Below are 20,376 nucleotides of genomic sequence, written 5' to 3' on the forward strand. Positions count from 1 at the left end.
TTAATATCCTACCTTAGTTCTCTTCTTGCTGTTTGATAAGGAGGAAGCTTCTCTGTTCCTCTGAGCTTCTGTTTTCCTCCTCTGAAAATAGAGGCAATAATCATTACCTTTAAAATTAAGGGTGGCACAGCGGTAAGAATCTGCCTGCAATGTAGGAGCCACAAAAGAACTGGGTTCAATTCCTGGGTCAGGAAGATCCCCTGGATTAGAAAATGGCAACCCACTCCAGAATTCTTGCCTGGAAAATTCCATGGACAGAGGAGCCTGGCAGGCTACAGTCCATGGGGTCCAACAAAGAGTTGGACACGACTGAATATGCGTACACTTAAAATTAAGTGGTGTATGCACCTGGACAGGCATAAGAATAGAGTGGTAAAGATCAGAGCACTGGAACCAGCTTTCCTGGGTTCAAAGCTGACTCTGACAGCTTCTACCTACGGAGACTTAGGGAACTAACAGCATCTCTATATCTTGGTTTCCTCACTTGTAAGATGGGAATAATAATAATAACACATATCTTATAGGATCATTGTGATGTTTAAGTGAGTTAACATTCATGGCACGTTTAAAACCATGCCTGGCACATAGTGAGTGCTGTACATATTGTTTATTTTTTTCAAGTTCCCCCTTCCCCCTTTCCTTCCCTACCTTCTCTTTCCCCTATGTTGTTTACCAGTCTATATAAGACCTGATTTCCATCTTGGTTTCCTGATTTTTAATCTATGCTTATGGGCTTCCTTTGTGGCTCAAGCAGTAGAGAATCTGCCTGTAATGCAGGAGACCTAGGTTTGACCTCTGGGTTGGGAAGATCCCTGGGAGAAAGAAATGGAAACCTACTCCAGTACTCTTGCCTGGAAAACTCCATGGACAGAGGAGCCTGGTAGGCTACAGTCCATGGGGACACAACTGAGCAACTAACATGGAGGTCACCCTTGTTGTCTGGGGCCCCAGCTCCTAACATTCTTACCATATCCTTCTCCGTGGGATTACAGACTTCCCAGGAGGCCTGGCTAGGTGGATCCAGTCTAGACAGTTTCCAGAACCCACTGATATCTTTATGATTCTGCCACTGCTTTTGCCCAAAGATCTCTGCTGCCCAAAGACCTCTGCTGCCTCTACCTGGGCCTCTCTCAGGGATCCTGTGCTGCCTACTTAGCTCAATGCCTTCCTGGTTTCCTCTTGATCTCTCCTAGATAGTGCTACCAGGGTCCCAGCAGGCCCCAAGGCTAAGTCCATCCAAGGGACAATGAGGTCTTCCTGGGTTAGCCTTCATTTCCAGTGAACTCAAGGTGGGCAAAGGTCCAGAGCTTCCTTGCTTTTAGTCCAACATTTCATCCAGATAGTCCAGGTTACCAAGTATAAAAATCCTTTCAGGGACCTTGTGTTTTGCAAGGCAGCCAATCTCATTGTTGAAGAGCTCTAATGAATAACAATGACAACAATAATAAAAATAGCAGCTATTATTTACTGAGTAATTACTGTATGTCAGGTTACTTTACATATATCATCTTTAACTTTTACAGCAACCCGGTAAGATAGGTTTTATTACTTCCATTTTACAGATGTGGAAAATGAGGCCTAGAGAAGATAAGTGATTTACCTAAGAGGTACAGCCAGCAGGTAACCCTGCTTTGCTCACCAAACCAGTAAGTTTCCAAAGCCAGCGCTCTGTTGTCTGCACTGAACTGGATTCTGCCTCCCTGTCTCCTCCTTCACTGGAGAAGGCAAGACACAATCTGTCTTCCTTCCTCCACATGTTCGTCTTCAGTGAATTTGAGAAAGCTATCATGTCACTTTTAAGTTTCATGTTCTTCAGGCCAAATCTCCTCAAGTCTTTGTTAAATCATATGTCACTGTTTCTGGGCATTTCAGCATCTTGGCTTCCCTCTTCTGGACACCCTGTTGGTTAATGTCTTCATGATGTGTTGTACTCTGCATCCCAGACTCAGAGCTTGAGGCATTTTGACTCTCTCTCGGCAGCGTACTGTCATTGTTTATGAGCACAGGCTTTGCGTGTAGGCTGAGCTGGGTTCAAATACTGACTCTACCCAATTTACTAGCTGTGTAATTGTGGCAGACCACAATTTCCAAAGATGGTTGACACTATGTATCCCATCCCACATGTTCTTGCAGTGTGGTGACACTCTTCTTGTCAAGCAGTGGGGTCTGTGTTCCCTCCCCTTGAACCTGGGCAGAACTTCATGACTGCCATGACCAATGAAAGGTGACAGAAGTGACGCTGTGTGAGGTGAAGTCATAAAAATACCATGCACTTCCATCTTGTTCTGTTTGGAATTTTCCATTTTGTCAAAAAGCCTAAACTGACCTAAGTGAAAGACCATATGGAGAGGCCAAGTGTGAGTGTTTGACTGATATTCCAGCTGAAGTCTCAGCCTATAGCCAGCATCAGCCACATACATGTAGTGAGGAAATCCTTTGAAATGGCTGCCTCCCCGGCTGCCATCTGACTACAGCCCCAAGAACCATCCAGATGAGCCCAGTAAGCACCCAGAATAAAGCTGTTGTTTTAAGACACTAAGCTCAGAGATGATATTATTGACAATAATCAGAATGGTGATCTTAAAATTTACTCAAGCACCCTGAGTCTCAGTTTCTTTACCTGTGATGTAAGAACTGTGAAATATACCTTAGGGGACATCACCAGATAGTCAATACTGAAATCAGATTGACTATGTTCTTTGTAGCCGAAGATGGAGAAGCTCAATACAATCAGCAAAAACAAGATGACTGTGGCTCAGATCATGAGCACCTTATTGCAAAATTCAGTCTTAAATCGAAGAAAGTAGGGAAAACCACTAGGCCATTCAGGTAGAACTTAAATCAAATCCCTTATAATTATACAATGGAGGTGATGAATAGATTGAAGGGATTAGATCTGGTCGACAGAGTGCTGGAAGAACTATGACGTTACAGACGTTTGTAACATTGTATAGGAAGCAGTGACCAAACCCATCACAAAGAAAAAGAAATGCAAGAAGGCAAAGTGGTTGTCTGAGGAGGCTTTACACAGCTGAGGAAAGAAAATAAGTGAAAGCCAAAGGAGAAAGGGCAAGATATACTCAACTGAATGCAGAGTTCCAGAGAACAGCAAGGAGAGATTAGAAGGCCTTCCTAAATGAACAATACAAACAAATAGAGGAAAGCAATAGAACGGGACAGATTAGAGATCTCTTCAAGAAAACTGGAGCTATTAAGGGAACATTTCATGCAAGGATGGGCATGGTAAAGGATAGAAATGATAAGGACCTAAGTGAAGCAGAAGAGATTAAGAAGAGGTGGCAAGAATATACAGAAGAACTATATAAAAGAGGTTTTAATGACCCAGATAACCATGATGGTATGGTCACTCACCTGGAGCCAGACATCTTGGAGTGTGACATCAAGTGGGCCTTAGGAAGCATTACTAGTAATAAAGCTAGCGGAGGTGATGGAGTTCCAGCTGAGCTATTTAAAATCCTAAAATATGATGCTGTTAAAGTGCTGCGCTCAATAGGTCAGCAAATATGGAAAGCTCAGCAGTGGCCACAGGACTGGAAAAGATCAGTTTTCATTCCAGTCCCAAAGAAGGGCAATGCCAAAGAATGTTCAAGCTACCATACAATTGTGCTCATTTCACATGCTAAGCATGTTGTAGTCCTTGGGGTTGCAAAGAGACAGACACGACTTAGGGACTGAACAGCAGCAACAAATGAGATTTAAAAGATAACAGATATAAATGGATATCCATTATGCACTTGCCACATAATAATTGTGTAACAAATAGTTAATCATGATTAATGACATTATGAATGAGATAGGAAGGGGAGCTTAGTACAAAGTAGAGACTGAAGACTCGGAAACTGAACTTGCAGTGGGGCAACCTTCGGGGAAGATGCTGAGAGCTGAGTCACAGGTTCCAAACATGCAGTGAGTTGTGAGCCAGCAGCATTAAGGCTGGAGGTGAGAAGGCTGGAGCTGGTTGTTGGGAGATGTGGGCAGGACACAGAAACATTTTGCTGTAAGATGAAGCAGAGTTGGGATTGACCACTGTTGACCACTGGGGTGCCCCACAACAAACTTCAAAGGTGAGAGGGACTTGTGTGAGCATCCTAGATATTCAAGATTGCTGCTGGTAAAATTAACAAAGAACAAGGTGAGGCCCCAGGGAAGATGTCTGGTTAAGCTTGTGTGTATGGTGTTTTGTTCTACTTGGCTCCCCTGCTTCAGAAGGCAAAGATCTCAGGGTCTGAAAGGTACAGCTTGCTGAAGCAACTGTCTGAAACATGCAGGGAATCATAAACTCTTAAATCTTAAAAAGATGAACTGATTACCCCCTTGCCTTGAAAAAACAAAAAACCACCACAAAACCCCATACTCCACGCCCACAGATAATACATCTGCTTATTATAGAAAAATTATGTAAGGAGCAAAAAAGCAAGATAAAAATCACCTATATTCTTACAACACAGAGGTAACATTTTAGACTACAGTTAGCCTGCCAGAGGGGATACAAAAATAGAATCATACTGTGCATACTGTGTAGTAATCTCTTATCACCTTTGATACACCCTGAACATCTTTCCTTGTTATGAAGTGTCTGCATGTCTGAATTTTTCAAATTGGGGACATGAAACAGTGTGCCAGGAGTTCTATGAAAACTGATTCATCACGCCAGAGCATCAGTTTTACTCAGTGAGTGAAGTGAAGTGAAGTCGCTCAGTTGTGCCTGACTCTTTGCAACCCCACGGACAGTAGCCTGCACCAAGCTCCTCCGTCCATGGGATTTTCTAGGCAAGAGTACTGGAGTGGGTTGCCATTTCCTTCTCCAGGGAATCTTCCTGACCCAGGGATCGAACCCAGGTCTCCCGCATTGTAGACAGACGCTTTACTGTCTGAGCCACCAGGGAAGTACTCAGTGGTAAACAGTAAAAAATCTGGCTGCAATGCAGGAGACCTGGGTTTGATCCCTGAGTTAGGAAGATCCCTTGGAGAAGGGAACGACTACCCACTCCAGTATTCTAGACTGGAAAATCTCATGGACAGAGGAGCCTGGTGGGCTACAGTCCATGGGGTGGCAAAGAGTTGGACATGACTGAGTGACTAACATTTCCAATTTTTTTCAGCAGAGTGCCAGGGGTTCTATGAAAACTGTGGTTCATCACTTCAGAGCATTAATTTTACTCAGTGGTAAGTTGCCTAAAATATTAATTTTATATTAAAACAAACCTAGAAATAGTATGAAAGAGAGTGTAAAATTTGCATGAATTTTTAGATAGTATGAGACTTCAAAGAAATATCTAGCTTGCCTCATTTTCTGGTACCATCATTTTTAATTGGCAGGTAGCATCAACTTACGAGGCTCAGTCAAATGGACTGAGAGAGAAGAGAGGGGAAAGAGATGTGACAATTCAGGGGCAAGACCTCAAGGCCCTTCCATGAAGCACAGGGTCCCTTGCCTGATAAGCAGTAAGATGATCTGAAGGGCAATGTGAACATCTTGATGTCATGGCTTGGCCTTTAGAGCCTGGGTCTATGTGAGTGACTTAATTCTAAGCTATGCCATCCCTAACCTCTCCCTCCTAACCGATTGACATAGAACAGTTGAAGGCTGAGGTGGCATCTGGTTAGGGACAATGTGGCTGTAACTGACATGGTACTCAGAACTAACCTAGTAACTCCAGATGTGGTCTGTAGTGTGCACAGCTCTGCTATTTCTACCCCAGCTCTGCTAGTAATAAGCTCTGCGACCACAGGCAATTTACTTAACTTCTCTCTGCTTCAGTTTTGTCATTTATAAATTGGTGATAGAAGTAGCAGCTAATAGGATCATTGGTGACATTAAATGAGTAAAATACAATACTTAGAGTGTCACTTGGGACACAGTAAATTTCAATATATGTTAATTATTATCATTATGTAATCTACAATTGCATAAGCTTCTCATGGTAACTATATCCTACTCTTGCTTCAACCTGAGCTTGTGGCTAATTAAAATTCTTGGGTCTTTTTCATTGGAATTGTTATCAAGTTTGGATTCTCTGTGCTGTTATTAGTTTTTAATTGCATGGTTTATTAATGTTTATTTACTTGATTCTGGTCTAAAGTGTGGTAGCTATGCAACAGCTAAGTTTTCCTTTCCAGAGTCAATTGGGTTTCACATTTAATGACATTTATTCCTTTATAGTCCTCATTTTGCAGATGACATAACTAAGGGAAGGAAATTACTACTATTTATTGTGCCCTTTGCGCCAGACATTGGGAGAGGTGCTTTGCATAGGGCATTTCAGTTAATCCTCAGAACAAACTAAAGATGCAGGATTTATTACATCATCTTACATATGTGAAAACTACAGCTCAGTGTGGTTAAGCAAATTGCCCAAGGTTATCTGGCTGGCTCCGGAGTTTTTCCCTACCTCACACCAACCCCTAGTTTTGGGTTCAACTGTAAACTTTAATGGTGTGTTTCTATTCAAGCTGATGAAGTAGATGTTTTATAGGACAAAGTCAAAGACAGAGACAAATCACTGGAGAACCCCTTCTGGGTAGATCTTTGACTCTCACATCAATTCCTAAATCAATACTCTTTCTAGAGGATCATTCAACCACTGAAACTGGAATTAGATGCTGCTGTTGGAAACTGGGGTCCAGAGCTTCTTAAGAAATCATAAAGAAACCTCCTTCCATCACATCTTTGAGGGAAGAACCCCCTTGTCCCAGCTCTTTCCTTGTCCCTTCTCAGCTGGAATCCTGATACTTATAGAGTCACATGTCCAGAATCAATCCCACAAGATGTCCCTTTTCAAGCTGAGCATGAGAAGCTTGCAGAGAACCCTGGAAACAGCTGGCATCTGCCTGTATTTACTCTTGCTGTCAATTAACGCCAACAACTGAAGCATTGGGAGCCCAGACTATACGCACAGGACTTCTGACAAGAGGAGGGAGAATCAGTAGCAGTGGCCAGATGCAAAGAAACCCAGCCTCTTCTTTCCCACTGTTGCCACCCTTGACTTGACAAAGAGCACTCAGGTCAGGAAAAGAGGAGAAGGATCTCTCCATTGGAAATTTCTCTCAGGATGATCTTTGCCCCCATTTTGAATTAACAGAAGCAGTGGAGTAGGTCCAGGACTCTGCCCCAGGTCTGTGCGCTGCAGCATTAACTGCACTTTTCCTTAAGGGAGAAGGAAGTGGTGGTTACCTGAACCCTGGGCACTCTGATTAACCCTCTAACCCCCACTGATTAGAAGGAGAAAGGGGGGTTGAGAGAGGAGGCTCTAATCCCTGCACATAAAATGATGGTCTCATCTGTAGTGGGTCCCCAAGCTCCCCAGCAGGTATGGTACAGTAGGACATTGGGACCTGGGATAAGCTTGATTTTCAACCTCCTCTGTTTGACCCATCTGGAGGGAGGATGATTAGAGTAGCGACTCTGTGTCTTCTCTTTCTACCCTTTACACAGCTGCTCAAAATCCAACAAGGTCTCCCATTTCACTTAGAATAAAATCTGGGCTGCTCACCGGGGCCCCTGCAGCCCTGCACACTCTGGCCTCTGCCTCCCTCTCCAGCCTCACATCCCCCCATCTACCTCACAGGAGCCTCCATGCTGTGCTTTGAACATGCCAAGCTTGCTCCAACCTTGAGGTCTTCACACTTTCTGTTCCCTCTGTCTTATAATTGCCAGCTTTAGTGAATAAAGATATAGGATGCCCAGTTGACATTGAGTGCCAGATGAAAAATAATTAATTTTTAGTATGAGTGTGCCCTGTGCAATATTTATTTATCTGAATTTCTAAAGTAACTGGGTGTCCTGTACTTTACCTGGCAAACCTAAGAGCTCTCTGGACGCCGGCCCCTCGACACTTACATAGTTCCTCCCTTCACTTGCTCAGATCTCTGCTCCCCGCACCAGGGGCCCTGCTTTCCCATCCTGTCTACAATTGTGTGTGTGTATTAAGCTGTTCAGTCGTGTCCGACTCTTTGCGATCCAATGGACTGTAGCCCGCCAGACTCCTCTGTCCATGGGATTCTCCAGGCAATACTGGAGTGGATTACCATGCCCTCCCCCAGAGGATCTTCCTGACCCAGGGATCAAACCCGTGTCTCATGTCTCCTGCATTGGCAGGTGAGTTCTTTACCACTAGCGCCATCTGGGATAGTAGCCCCATGTATCTACTCTGGAATACTGCTCCATTGTATCCAGAGCTCTTACCGTTACCTGGTGTGATGTTGTCCAGTTGTCTGTTGGCTTTATGTCTCCCCTAGCATGTGTGGGCTCTACAAAGGTAGGGATCCACATCTTCGCTGTGGTATCTTCAGTCTCCTGGTGCACGGATGCTCAGTAAACATTTGCTGAGTAATCGAATGGCCTCTTGCCATTACGCATCCTTGGTCATATGGCCCCGTTGACCTCTCTGATCTCAGCTCAGGCCATTCACCTTCCCACAGGGCACCAACCATACTGACCTTCCCGTAGGTCCTCAGGCATGGCAAGCCTATTCCTGACAACGGCCTTGGGGCTTTCTGCCCAGTACAACTTACCCTGCTACCCATATGGCTGTTCTTCCTTGCCTCTTTGGGCTCAGACAGGGCTTCTCTGACCTCTCTATCCAAAGTAGCCCTCTGACCCTAGACCTTTCACTCATATGACTCTGTTTTATTTCCTTTAAAACTCTTACTGTTCTAGGAAAGCATACGTTTAATGATTGGCCGACTTTTTCTTGTTTGTCCCCAGTACAGAGGAATGTAAGTTCCTTGGAGACCTCAACCATGCATGGTTCATACAGCACTGTGTCCCCAGTTACTACTGCAGGTCTGGTGTGGAATATGAAATTGATCAATCCATGCTGACTTAAGTAAGTGACAGAGTGATTTGGGGTGGGCAATGAACCCCAGATCTGCAGGCGCTTTGGGAACTGCAGTGAGGGGGGATGACTGGCAGCTGAGGAGGACTGAGCCCAGGATCCAGCCTGGAGAGGGTGGTTGCTCCACCATGACAGAGTGTCCATTAGCACGGCTGGCAGATGGTGAGGACAGCTGGAAGGGGCTTCTCACCTTCCTGCTTCTCTCGGACTCCCTGGAAGCTAGGAGAGGCTGTCTCCTTCCCATTGGAATGTGTCATTCAGGCCCACAGAGTGAGAGTTCTTCCCCCTTTGCCACTTAGATGGTGATGGCATGGTGACCTTGGAGGCTGCCACGTGATGGGGGTAAACCTGAATATTCTCCTGAGCTGTCACATGAGAAAGAAGTCAGCTTCTCATGTTTTCAGTTACTGAAGTTTGGGTGTTCCTTACCCAACTGTAGCCTTGCTAACTAATACATGGCTGTCTCCACTATGTCTATTACACAGAAAGTGCTTGATGAGTGTGTCGTTGAGCTCCCTAGTGAGGAAGATCTGTTTATTCCTGCAAACATAAAGGGAACTGGCTGTGTTCCTTATTTTCCCAGATGGTGCTAACATCCTTCTTAACTTCCTCAGGTCATCACCTCTTGTGTGGGGGTCCCTCTCCCTGTTTTTTGTTGTTTTGTTTAGTCACTAAATCGTGTTTGACTCTGTGTGACCCCATGGACTATAGCCCGCCAGCTCCTCTGTCCATGGGATTTTCCAGGCAAGAATACTGGTGTGGGTTACCATTTCCTTTTCCAGGGAATCTTCCCTACCTGGGGATCGAACCCGCATCTCAGGCACTGGATTTTTTTTACTGCTGAGCCACCAGGGAAGCTCTCCCTGCATTTAACAGGGGACAAACATGTGAAGAGGTGAGTTTTGAGACACATGCCAAAAAGAGTTTCTGAGGGCTCCCTGCAGTAACAAACATGGAGCTACAATGGTCTCTCCCTCTATCTGTGTCACCAGTGAGATGCCCTGGAGGTAGGTGTCACAGCCTGATGGGCTGCACCTATAAAAGATCCCTGTGATGAATTTCCAAGGACTCTTTTAATAGCAATTCTTCTTAGCATTTTATTGCTAGATCTTCTGGGATCAGCCATCTGCTTTCTTGACTCTCACTCTCAGACTGGTTTCTTGGTTACATATTGAATAGCTTTTTTTCCCCCAGTAGTCATGTATGGATGTGAGAGTTGGACAGTGAAGAAAGCTGAGCACCGACAAATTGATGCTTTTGAACTGTGGTGTTGGAGAAGACTCTTGAGAGTCCCTTGAACTGCAAGGAGATCCAACCAGTCAATCTTAAGGGAAATCAGTCCTGAATGTTCATTGGAAAGACTGAAGCTCCAATACTTTGGCCACTTGATGCGAAGAACCGACTCATTGGAAAAGACCCTGATGCTGGGAAAGATTGAAGGCAGGAGGAGAAGGGGATGACAGAGGATGAGATGGTTGGATGGCATTATTGACTCTATGGACATGAGTTTGAGCAAGCTCCGGGAGTTGGTGATGGACAGGGAAGCCTGGCGTCCTGCAGTCCATAGGTCTCAAAGAGTTGGAGATGACTAAGAGACTGAACTGAACTGAATTGAATAGCTCTTGGAATTGCTATAGCCTGAGGCTTAGTTGCACTCTCTTAACTAAGTTTTTCTTAAGAGTTTTTGCAGGAAGCTCAGCAATTTTTCTTTTGCAGCGTTCATCTCCCCTATGATGGACCTTGATCTTGCTTTCACTGCTGCCACTATACTTAGCCTTGGACAAATCCCTTTCTCTGTGGTTCAACAGAGAGAGGTTTTTTTTTTTTTTTTCAAAGAAATTTTGCTTTGAAATTAAGTAAATAAGAAAAATGAAAGAACACAGACTTTAAAGTTTAGAAATCATTGACTTCCTGGTGGGCACAACTTACAGTCTCCCAGTTCACAGATGAATCACTGAACAAATATTTATGGGGCTCCTCTAAGGCCTAGCACCAGACACAGGGATTCAAAGATAAATAGTATGCAGGCTTTGGCTTCAAAGAACTCCTGATACATACAAAAAACAATAGGAAATTGTTTTAAAATACAATGTGATAAACGCAACAACGGAGGCACACCGTGGATGGGATTTTACAATACAGTTAAGAGGGTCCCAGATCCTTTCCTTTACAAAGTGCTCTCTGAAGAGCCCTGTCGCAAAGTCTCCCTCTTCAGCTATGCCACCACATTCTTCTCTATTCAATAAAGGCATAACTCCATGTGATTTAATTTGCATATCTTTATAGGGCTTTGCATATGAACAGATATAATACATCAGAAAAAGATCCTTTGAGTAGACTATGTTCTCCTTTTCTTGACTTGAAAAACATGTCTGCTCCTTTGAGTGAACAACAGGTGAAGAGTAGCCTCTACTCTGGGGCATCTACTTACTTCTGGAAGAATCTATTCCCCAGCTTGTAACTAGCAGTCCCCAAGGTCTTCTGGGAGGAGCACTGAGTTCTCTTGGGCCCCAGTGTTCCCTCCTACTGGTTGTTCTCTGGCAGGAGATAAGGAACCCTGGTCAGTTCCAGAAAGGACACCTCCCCTCTGACCACCCTACAGAAAGGTCAGAGAACCTCACTGCAGATGTCATCTTTGGTCTTTGCTCTCTTGATCCAATTCTAGGTTGAAAGGAAGAATGGAACAGGGCCTAGTGCTGAGGTAGAGGAAGGTGAGGTGATGCTGTGGAGAAGGTGGCTGTTACCCCAGTGCCTTCTGGGTCCCACGTGGACTTGTGAGGTTCACAGGCTGGGGAAGATTGCACTCTCTGTGTCATCTGCATCTGTCTCTGCTTCTGCCACTTCTTCTGTCTTCTGGTGGCTTCCTGAAGAGAATTACAGATGACCTGGGAGTGGGGAAGGTAGGAACTCTCCAGAATCAGGGGAGGTCCCTTTATTCCTCAGGTTGGGGTCCCCTAGGAACAGATGCTTAGAATTAGTTCTCAACTCCTTGTGTGAAAAGAGGAAAGAAAAAGAAGGGACTGTAAGTTATCTACTGCTATCCATTTTAAAGAAGACCCTGATAGGGACACGGAAAAGACTCCTGAAGTGCCCCTCCCCACCATGCTCCTTTCTGCCAATGATTGAAAAAGCCCTAGTGGAAATGTCTAAGTTTTAGAGAACAGGGTCTGGGCTTGAGTTCTAGCCCTGCTGCTAATCTCTGAGACTTGTTTTCCTTGTCTGCAAAATGAGGAGTGAAAGGAGCAAATGTGTGAAAAGGGCCTCTAAATAGCAGAGTGTTGTGCAAACAACAGCTAATTCTACTACAGGTAGGTAACAACCTTGACCTAGATGGAAACCCTGTCCTTGGGTCTTATGGCATAAAAATCTTGGAACTCTCTCCAGACCATGAACCCATCTTCCTGGGGCCCCAGAAGAGAAAGGTAAGAGGGGCCTTCCGCAGCCACATGGGATTGGATTTCCCTGTCTCCTGTGGAAGACTCCCCTGGGCATTTCCTTTCTCCTGCTCATGTCTGTTCACATGCTCCTCTCTGGCTTTGGGGCCTCCCTGACTCGCAACTCAGGACACATGTTACTGCTCTCTGACTGCCTGAGAAGATAAATTCCTTGCTCATCTGTGTTCCTGTAGCTCTTTGTAGAGAGCTCTGTTCTTGTCTGATCATGTCTAGTTGCAGCTGTTTCTTGCATTTCTGTCTCTCTCATTAGATTGTGAACTCCTCCAAGTCAAGGACTGTGTTTCCTTGTGTGCGTGTGTGCTCTGATGCTCAGTTGTGTTCAACTCTTTGCAACCCTGTGGACTGTAGCCCACCAGGCTCCTCTGTCCAGGGAATTTTTCCCTACAGAATACTGGAGTGGGTTGCCATTTCCACCTCCAAGGGATCTTCCTGACCCAGGGATCGAACCTGCGACTCCTTTGTTGGCAGGTAAATTCTTTACCACTGAGTCATCTGGGAAGCCCCCATATTTCCTTACTCAGGACCAAAGATACAGGTGTACCAAGATGTCTTTATTTTCATGGCTGAGCCCCTAGAGGAGGGCTCAGTCCCACTTCCATGGTGTGGAAGGTGGAAGGGTTGATTGGGAAGAGATGTGTAGTAATGTTTCCCTCTGGCTTCTCAAATATTAAGGAGAAGAGGAGGGAGCATGGGTAGAACCTGGGTCTTTCTCAAGACGGAGTAACTTACTCAGCAACTGGGGAGGGAGAAATTCTCCATGAGATAAAGAATGAACTAGAATTAGAAGACTTGGATTCAAATCTTGCTTCTGTACATTTACTAACAGTAATATGTCCACTGCCATTTACTTGAGTGTGTCAACCATTCCGAACCTAACTTTATGCTCTGAGGAAAAGGTCTTTGTCTTGTGGCTTTGTAGCAACGAAAGTGCAGTGCTCTTCACCAAATCCTGTCTCCTTCCCCCCAAGCACCCAGCCTCCCTTGGAATTAGGTGGTCAGTGTGACTAAGTTCTGGCCAATGAGAGTAGGTGGAACTGATGCCCCTCACCTACAGGCCTGGCCCATGGAAACCTCCCCTGTCTGACCACTAAAGTGAAGGATTTGGAGATTCTGTGGCAATGCCACAGGATGAAAGGAGCTTGGATCCCCAATGTCTATGTGGGATAGAGTTTTTCCTCCTTTCTGCCCACTTGCATTGATCTGTGATGAGAACATGAAATTATTTCATTATGTTAAGCCGTGGAAATTTTGGCATCATTCGTTGCAGCAGTTAGCCTTCTTTGAAAGGATTTAAATGGGCAAAAGTTCTGCAGAAACTTCAAAGTGCTGTAACATTACTGGTTATTATTGTGGCTTTTATTCTAGAAAATCTTTTGAGTTCACAGTTACAGATTTTTCCAGGCTCTATATACAGCCTATATTTTCTCAAGGACACAGGGAGGACCGGGGAGAGCCTTGGAAAATATCCAGTGGTCTGACTATATGGAGGTGTGCATGCCTGGGTGCCAGGGGAAAGACCTCTTCTGGAAAGGGAGCCATAGTTGACTCTCATGCCTGGAGGAGCAGGCCTATTTCAGGATAGACTCTGGGCAGCGGTACCCAGCGCAGGGGCCCTCCTGTGGCCCTAGAGCCAGCTGTCTGAACATCAGCAGCTTGAGGGCTAAAAAAGGGTGGTGAAATGAAATCAGTTGTTAACAGGCTCTGGGAGACCTTACTGACCATGTGAGCCATGCAGAACTCTGTTCCCTTCATACGTGGATGCTCTCAGCATCTAGTTGCACTGGACCCTTAACCACAGTCTCCTGACCTGGCCTAGCTGGGGCCTGACTTACCCTTGATCTGGGAAGGGTGTGGGGTGTAACATGGATGGACCCAGACACAGTCTCCTGTGCTATTTTTCCAAGGAAGTCATGAATAACCAGGAAGCCACTCTCCTGGCTCACAGAAGGAGAGAGTAGGAAGAGGGATGGGACTCACTTTATTGATCAGCAGTCATGGGCAAGATACTTTATCAACATTAAGTCTTTGAATGCTTACAACAACTCTGGGATAGCTATTATTATTCCCACTTTTACAGATAAAGTAACTGAGATCGAAGGAAGTGGAGTGAATTGCCCAGGATCACACAGCTAGTAAATACTCAAATTCAGTCTCTCTGACTTAAAGCCTGTGTTCTCGACATGGTACCTCGTAGCTTTCCCAACAGGGTAGAGGTACAGTACTGCCCCTCAGGACAGGCTGAGAAAAGTGACCCCCTGGCTCTATCCTGGGGCTCCTCTTGTTGTTGGCCCCTCTAACTAGCAGGTCTGTCTCCTGAGTTTGTGAGGAACTCCTTCTGTGAACTTGCGAAGCCTTGGGTCAATAGGTAGAGGACCTATTCCAGGTCCAGGACCTACTCCAGGACCTATTCCTCTTTACCTCTTCCAGGTAGAGGAGATGGGGAGGCAGCAGGCTGGGTGCTGGGGAGAAGGGTGGGTAGGAGCAGGGGGAGAGGAAGAAAAAGTGAAGCTGGAAAGGTCAAACACAGAAAGGAGGGGAAGGCAGAGGGGAGCAGGAAGAAGTTGCTCCCCCTACCCCTGGAGGTGTTCATCAGGAGCTGGGTGCTCCCACTGAGTGTCTTGATGTCCTTCAGCATCCGAGAGTCCATGAGGATCTGATGCCTTCCTGGTACCTAGCTGGTTCTCAATTTAGCCTTGCCCAGAAATTGAGAATAGTCTTAACTATTTTCAGTTGAGCAACTGATCATTCAAAACCCATCCTCATTTTGAGTCTCCTTTGTGTCTTCAGCAGAACTTCTTAGGGTACGTGTGGATGGGCTGGCCTGGGAGGCCTGGATGGATACCACCACGTGGTTTTCTGGCAGCTCTGCTGGGGCCATCTAGCCGGCTCCCCCTCAGAGATGACTGGCATAATAATGCTATATTTGTCTTTTCTAACCGTCATTCTGTTATTGTTTGTGTCTAACCCCCAAAGCTTTCAGCAACAGCCAGCACCACTCCTCTGATCCTGATGGGGAGGGAAGAAAATGCCTTAAAAAGCAAATTGCTTCCCTGGTCACTGGCCTCTGGCTCAGGAGTCTGTGGGCTGGACTTTCCCTGAAGTTTCTCAATGCTGCAGCCTGCCTGCTGGCTTTCCAGCACCTTTCCAAGGGGCTGAGCTCCAGGGAGGGTAATGAGGACTCTGCCTAGTGGCTTGAGGAGAAGTTTCATGTTCTCTATTTTTCTCAGACTTGGAGTGAAGCAGGAGGCATAAGCAGAGGCTGGGCCTCTAGAAATATACTCCGGTGACCTGAAGATGTGCTCACATGTTGGTATTAGAGAGGGAGAAAAATCTTCGAGCAGAGTCTCATAAGCTTCCTTATAAGAGAATTCCCCTATTGTGGAAAATTGAGATTCTGCATGGTATTTTGAAGTTAATCTGTTAGAACCACATATTTATTTTACTTTCAAAATAACCCTTTTTTGGGGGGAGGGAAGGAATGCCTTCAGTCATGTTCCTAATTTTAAGAGGCTCTGCCGAGTCTTTTTCACTGGTTGAATTATAACAAGACCAGTGAGGTCATTGTCGGTGGATTAATTATAGCAAGGCTGGTGAGAAAATTCAACCTTCTTTGATAAACACAGCTTAGCTACTTTAAGTGAACAATTTTCTACAGCAAACATTTCAACACATGTTGTCTCCTATAACAGATATTAATGGTCTCATGCTGACAAGTCTTTAGAATTCTTAAACTAGTCAATATTTAGAGGAAAGTTCTTTGCCTTTTTTTATGAACAGACTTAAATGGAAACTCAACTTTATGATGACAATATGCAGAAAAAGTGTGAATTTAACCTAAATTTTGTATCTGATATGTAAATATTTTTTTAACCTTTTTCACTTGTCTAAGCAAAGGCTATGCCAACTCCAGGTTTTGCATCAAGACACTTGTGTCAATAGTTTCTTTTTTTAAAAAGTTTATTTTTTAATTGAAAGATAATTACTTTACAGAATTTTGTTGTTTTCTGTCAAAAGTCACATGAATCAGCCATAGGTATACATATGTCCCCTCCCTCTTGAACCTCCCTCCCACCTCCCTTCCCATCCCACCCCTCTAGTTTGATACAGAGCCCCTGTTTGAGTTCCCTGAGTCATTTAGCAAATTCCCATCAGCTATCTATTTTACATATGGTAATGTAAGTTTCCATGTTACTCTCTCCATACGTCTCACCCTCTCCTCCCCTCTTCTCTGTGTTCATAAGTCTGTTCTCTATGTTTGTTTCTCCATTGCTGCCTTGCAAATAAATTCATCAATACCATCTTTCTAGATTCCACATATATGCGTTAGTATACACTATTTATCTTTCTCTTTCTGACTTACTTCACTCTGTATAAGACGCTCTAGGTTCACCCACCTCATCGGAAGAGACTCAAATGCATTCCTTTTTATGGCTGAGTAATATTCCATTGTGTATGTGTATCACAGCTTCTTTAGCCATTCATCTGTTGATGGACATCTAGGTTGCTTCCATGTTCTAGCTATTGTAAATAGTGCTGCAATGAACATCGGGGGTACACTGTCTTCTTCAATTTTGGTTTTCTCAAAGTATTTGCCTGGGAGTGGGATTGCTGGGTCATATGTTGGCTTTATTCCTAGTTTTTTAAGTAATCTCAATATCATCTTCCGTAGTGGCTGTATCAGTTTACATTCCCACCAACAGTGCAAGAGGGTTACCTTTTCTCTATACCCTCTCCAGCATTTATTGTAGCCTTTTGATAATGGCCATTCTGACCAGTGTGATGGGATATCGTATTGTAGTTTTGATTTGCATTTCTCTAATAATGAGTGATGTTGAGCATCTTTTCATGTGTTTGTTAGCCATCTGTATGTCTTATTTGGAGAAATGTCTCTTTAGGTCTTTTCCCCACTTTTTGATTGGGTTGTTTGTTTTTCTGGCATTGACTTGTATGAGCTGCTTGTATATTTTGGAAATTAATCCTTTGTCTGTTGTTTCATTTGCTATTATTTTCTCCCATTTTGAGGGTTGGCTTTTCACCTTGTTTACAGTTTCCTTTGCTGTGCAAAAGCTTTTAAGCTTAACTAGTTTATAATTTTCTGTATACAGTTCTTTTGTCTCCTTAGGTAGATTTATTCCTAGATATTTTATTGTTTTTGTTGCAATGGTGAGTGGGATTGATTCCTTAATTTATCTTTCTGATTTTTCATTGTTAGTATATAGGAATGCACGTGATTTCTGTGTATTGATTTTATTTCCTGCAACTTTGATAAATTCACTGATTAGCTCTAGTAATTTTCTGATAGTATCTTTAGGGTTTTCCAGGTATAGTGTCGTGTCATCTGCAAATAGTGAGAGCTTTACTTCTTCTTTTCTGATCTGGATTCCTTTCATTTCTTTTTCTTCTCTGATTGCTGTAGCTAGGAATTTCAAAACTATGTTTAATAATAGTGGTGAGAGTGGACACTCTTGTCTTGTTCCTGATCTTAGAGGGAATGCTTTCAGTTTTTCACCACTGAGAATAATGTTTGCTGTGGGCTTATCATATATGGCCTTTACTATGTTGAGGTAGGTTTCTTCTAGGCCCATTTTTTGAAGAGTTTTGATCATAAGTGGGTGCTGAGTTTTGTCAAAGGCTTTTTCTTCATCTATTGAGATTATCATATTGTTTTTATCTTTCAATTTGTTAATATGGTGTATCATAAGCTCAACATTCAGAAAACTAAGATCATGGTATCTGGCCCCATCACCTCATGGGAAATAGATGGGAAACAGTGGAAACAGTGTCAGACTTTATTTTTTGGGGCTCCAAAATCACTGCTGATGGTGATTACAGCCATGAAATTAAAAGACGCTTACTCCTTGGAAGGAAGGTTATGACCAACCTAGACAGCATATTGAAAAGTAGAGACATTACTCTGCCAACAAAGGTCCGTCTAGTCAAGGTTATGGTTTTTCCCGTGTTCATGTATGGATGTGAGAGTTGGATGGTGAAGAAAGCTGAGCGCCAAAGAATTGATGCTTTTGAACTGTGGTGTTGGAGAAGACTCTTGAGAGTCCCTTGTACTGCAAGAAGATCCAACCAGTCCATCCTAAAGGAGATCAGTCCTGGATGTTCATTGGAAGGACTGATGTTGAAGCTGAAACTCCAATACTTTGGCCACCTCATGCGAAGAGTTGACTCATTGGAAAAGACCCTAATGCTGGGAAGGATTGGGGGCAGGAGGAGAAGGGGACGACAGAGGATGAGATGGTTGGATGGCATCACCGACTCGATGGACATGGGTTTGGGTAAACTCCAGGAGTTGGTGATGGACAGGGAGGCCTGGCATGCTGCGGTTCATGGGGTCGCAGAGAGTTGGTCACGACTGAGCGACTGAACTGATTGATTGATTTGCATATATTGAAGAATCCTTGCATCCCTGGAGTAAACCCAACTTGATCATAGTGTATGAACTTTTTGATGTGTTGTTGAATTCTGTTTGCTAGAATTTTGTTGAGGATTTTTTCATCTTTGTTCATCAGTGATATTGGCCTGTAGTTTTTTTTGTTGTTGTTGTCTTTGTCTGGTTTTGGTTATCAGAGTGATGGTGGCATTGTAGAATGAATTTGGAAGTGTTCCTTTCACTGCAATTTTTCTTAATTTTTTCATTAAGTCCCATTTAATCATAACTGAATAAAATAATTTGATTATTTTATTATATTTTGATAAAATATATTAGTTTATTATATTATTTAATTATATATATTAATATATAATATATATTATATAATATATATTTTGTTATATAATAATTATTATGTTATTTTATTTATATAATAAAATATATTATTTATTACTATATAATATTTATTATTTTATTTTATTATGTATAATGTATTATTTTATTATATATTTATTATATAAATATAATAATATTTATTATTTTATTATATAAGTATATGTCCAGTTGCTATTTGCTGAGCAAGCTACTCAGCAGTACAATGGGCTGGAATTGGAAAAAGCTGGGAGCTTGCCTTGGAAGGCAGAAAAGTAGGGTGGCAGCTCTCTTCAAATTTGATCCTCTCTTGTGTACAAGATGATGATCCTCCTAAATATGGAGGATCTCTTTGCAAGGGAACAAACCCTAAATAACACCAAAGCACAGCATCTTAGAATTTGAATGTGCAATATAGTGTTTTGTTTTGTTTTAATTGGAGGATACAGACCTAACAGAATCAGAAGATATTAAGTAGAGGTGGCAAGAATACACAGAACTATAGAAAAAAGATCTTCATGACCCAAATAACCATAATGGTGTGATCACTCACGTAGAGCCAGACATCCTGGAATGTGAAGTCAAGTGGGCCTTAGGAAGCATCACTACAAACAAAGTTAGTGGAGGTGATGGAATTCCAGTTGAGTTATTTCAAATCCTAAAAGTTGATGCTGTGAAAGTGCTGCACTAAATATGCCAGCACTGGAAAACTCAGCAGTGGCCACAGGACTGGAAAAGGTCAGTTTTGATTCCAATCTCAAAGAAAGGCAATCCCAAAGAATGTTCAAACTACTGTACAATTGCACTCATCTCACACGCTAGCAAAGTACTGCTCAAAATTCTCCAAGCCAGGCTTCAACAGTCTGTGAACTGTGAACTTCCAGATGTTCAAGTTGGATTTATAGAAAAGGCAGAGGAACCGAGATCAAATTGCCAACATTCGCTGGATCATCGAAAAAGCAAGAGAGTTCCACAAAAACATCTACTTCTGCTTTATTGACTACACCAAAGCCTTTGACTGTGTGGATCACAACAAACTGGAAAATTCTTCAAGAGATGGGAATATCAGACCACCTGACCCGCCTCCTGAGAAATCTGTATGGAGGTCAAGAAGCAACAGTTAGAACTGGACATGGAACAACAGACTGGTTCCAAATCAGGAAAGGAGTACATCAAGGCTGTTTATTGTCACCCTGCTTATTTAATTTATGTGCAGAGTACATCATGAGAAATGCCAGGCTGGATGAAGCACAAGCTGGAATTAGGATTGCTGGGAGAAATATCAATAACCTCAGATATGCAGATGACA

General features: G+C 43.4%; 1 long non-coding RNA gene across 1 annotated transcript in view; it reads left to right on the top strand.

The window, feature by feature from the left end:
* The first annotated feature begins 1,573 nt into the window (after positions 1 to 1,573).
* Positions 1,574 to 20,376, top strand: part of LOC145507305 (uncharacterized) — a 140,109-nt gene continuing 121,306 nt past the window's right edge. The window contains exons 1-2 of the long non-coding RNA XR_014054762.1: positions 1,574 to 1,646; positions 5,124 to 5,187. This is a non-coding gene — a long non-coding RNA (uncharacterized LOC145507305). The remainder of the gene's footprint in view (positions 1,647 to 5,123; positions 5,188 to 20,376) is intronic.

The sequence above is a fragment of the Giraffa tippelskirchi genome, chromosome 5 (genome assembly GCF_054371585.1).
Source record: "Giraffa tippelskirchi isolate mGirTip1 chromosome 5, T2T-mGirTip1v1.2.pri, whole genome shotgun sequence".
In the NCBI taxonomy this organism is placed as follows: domain Eukaryota; kingdom Metazoa; phylum Chordata; class Mammalia; order Artiodactyla; family Giraffidae; genus Giraffa; species Giraffa tippelskirchi.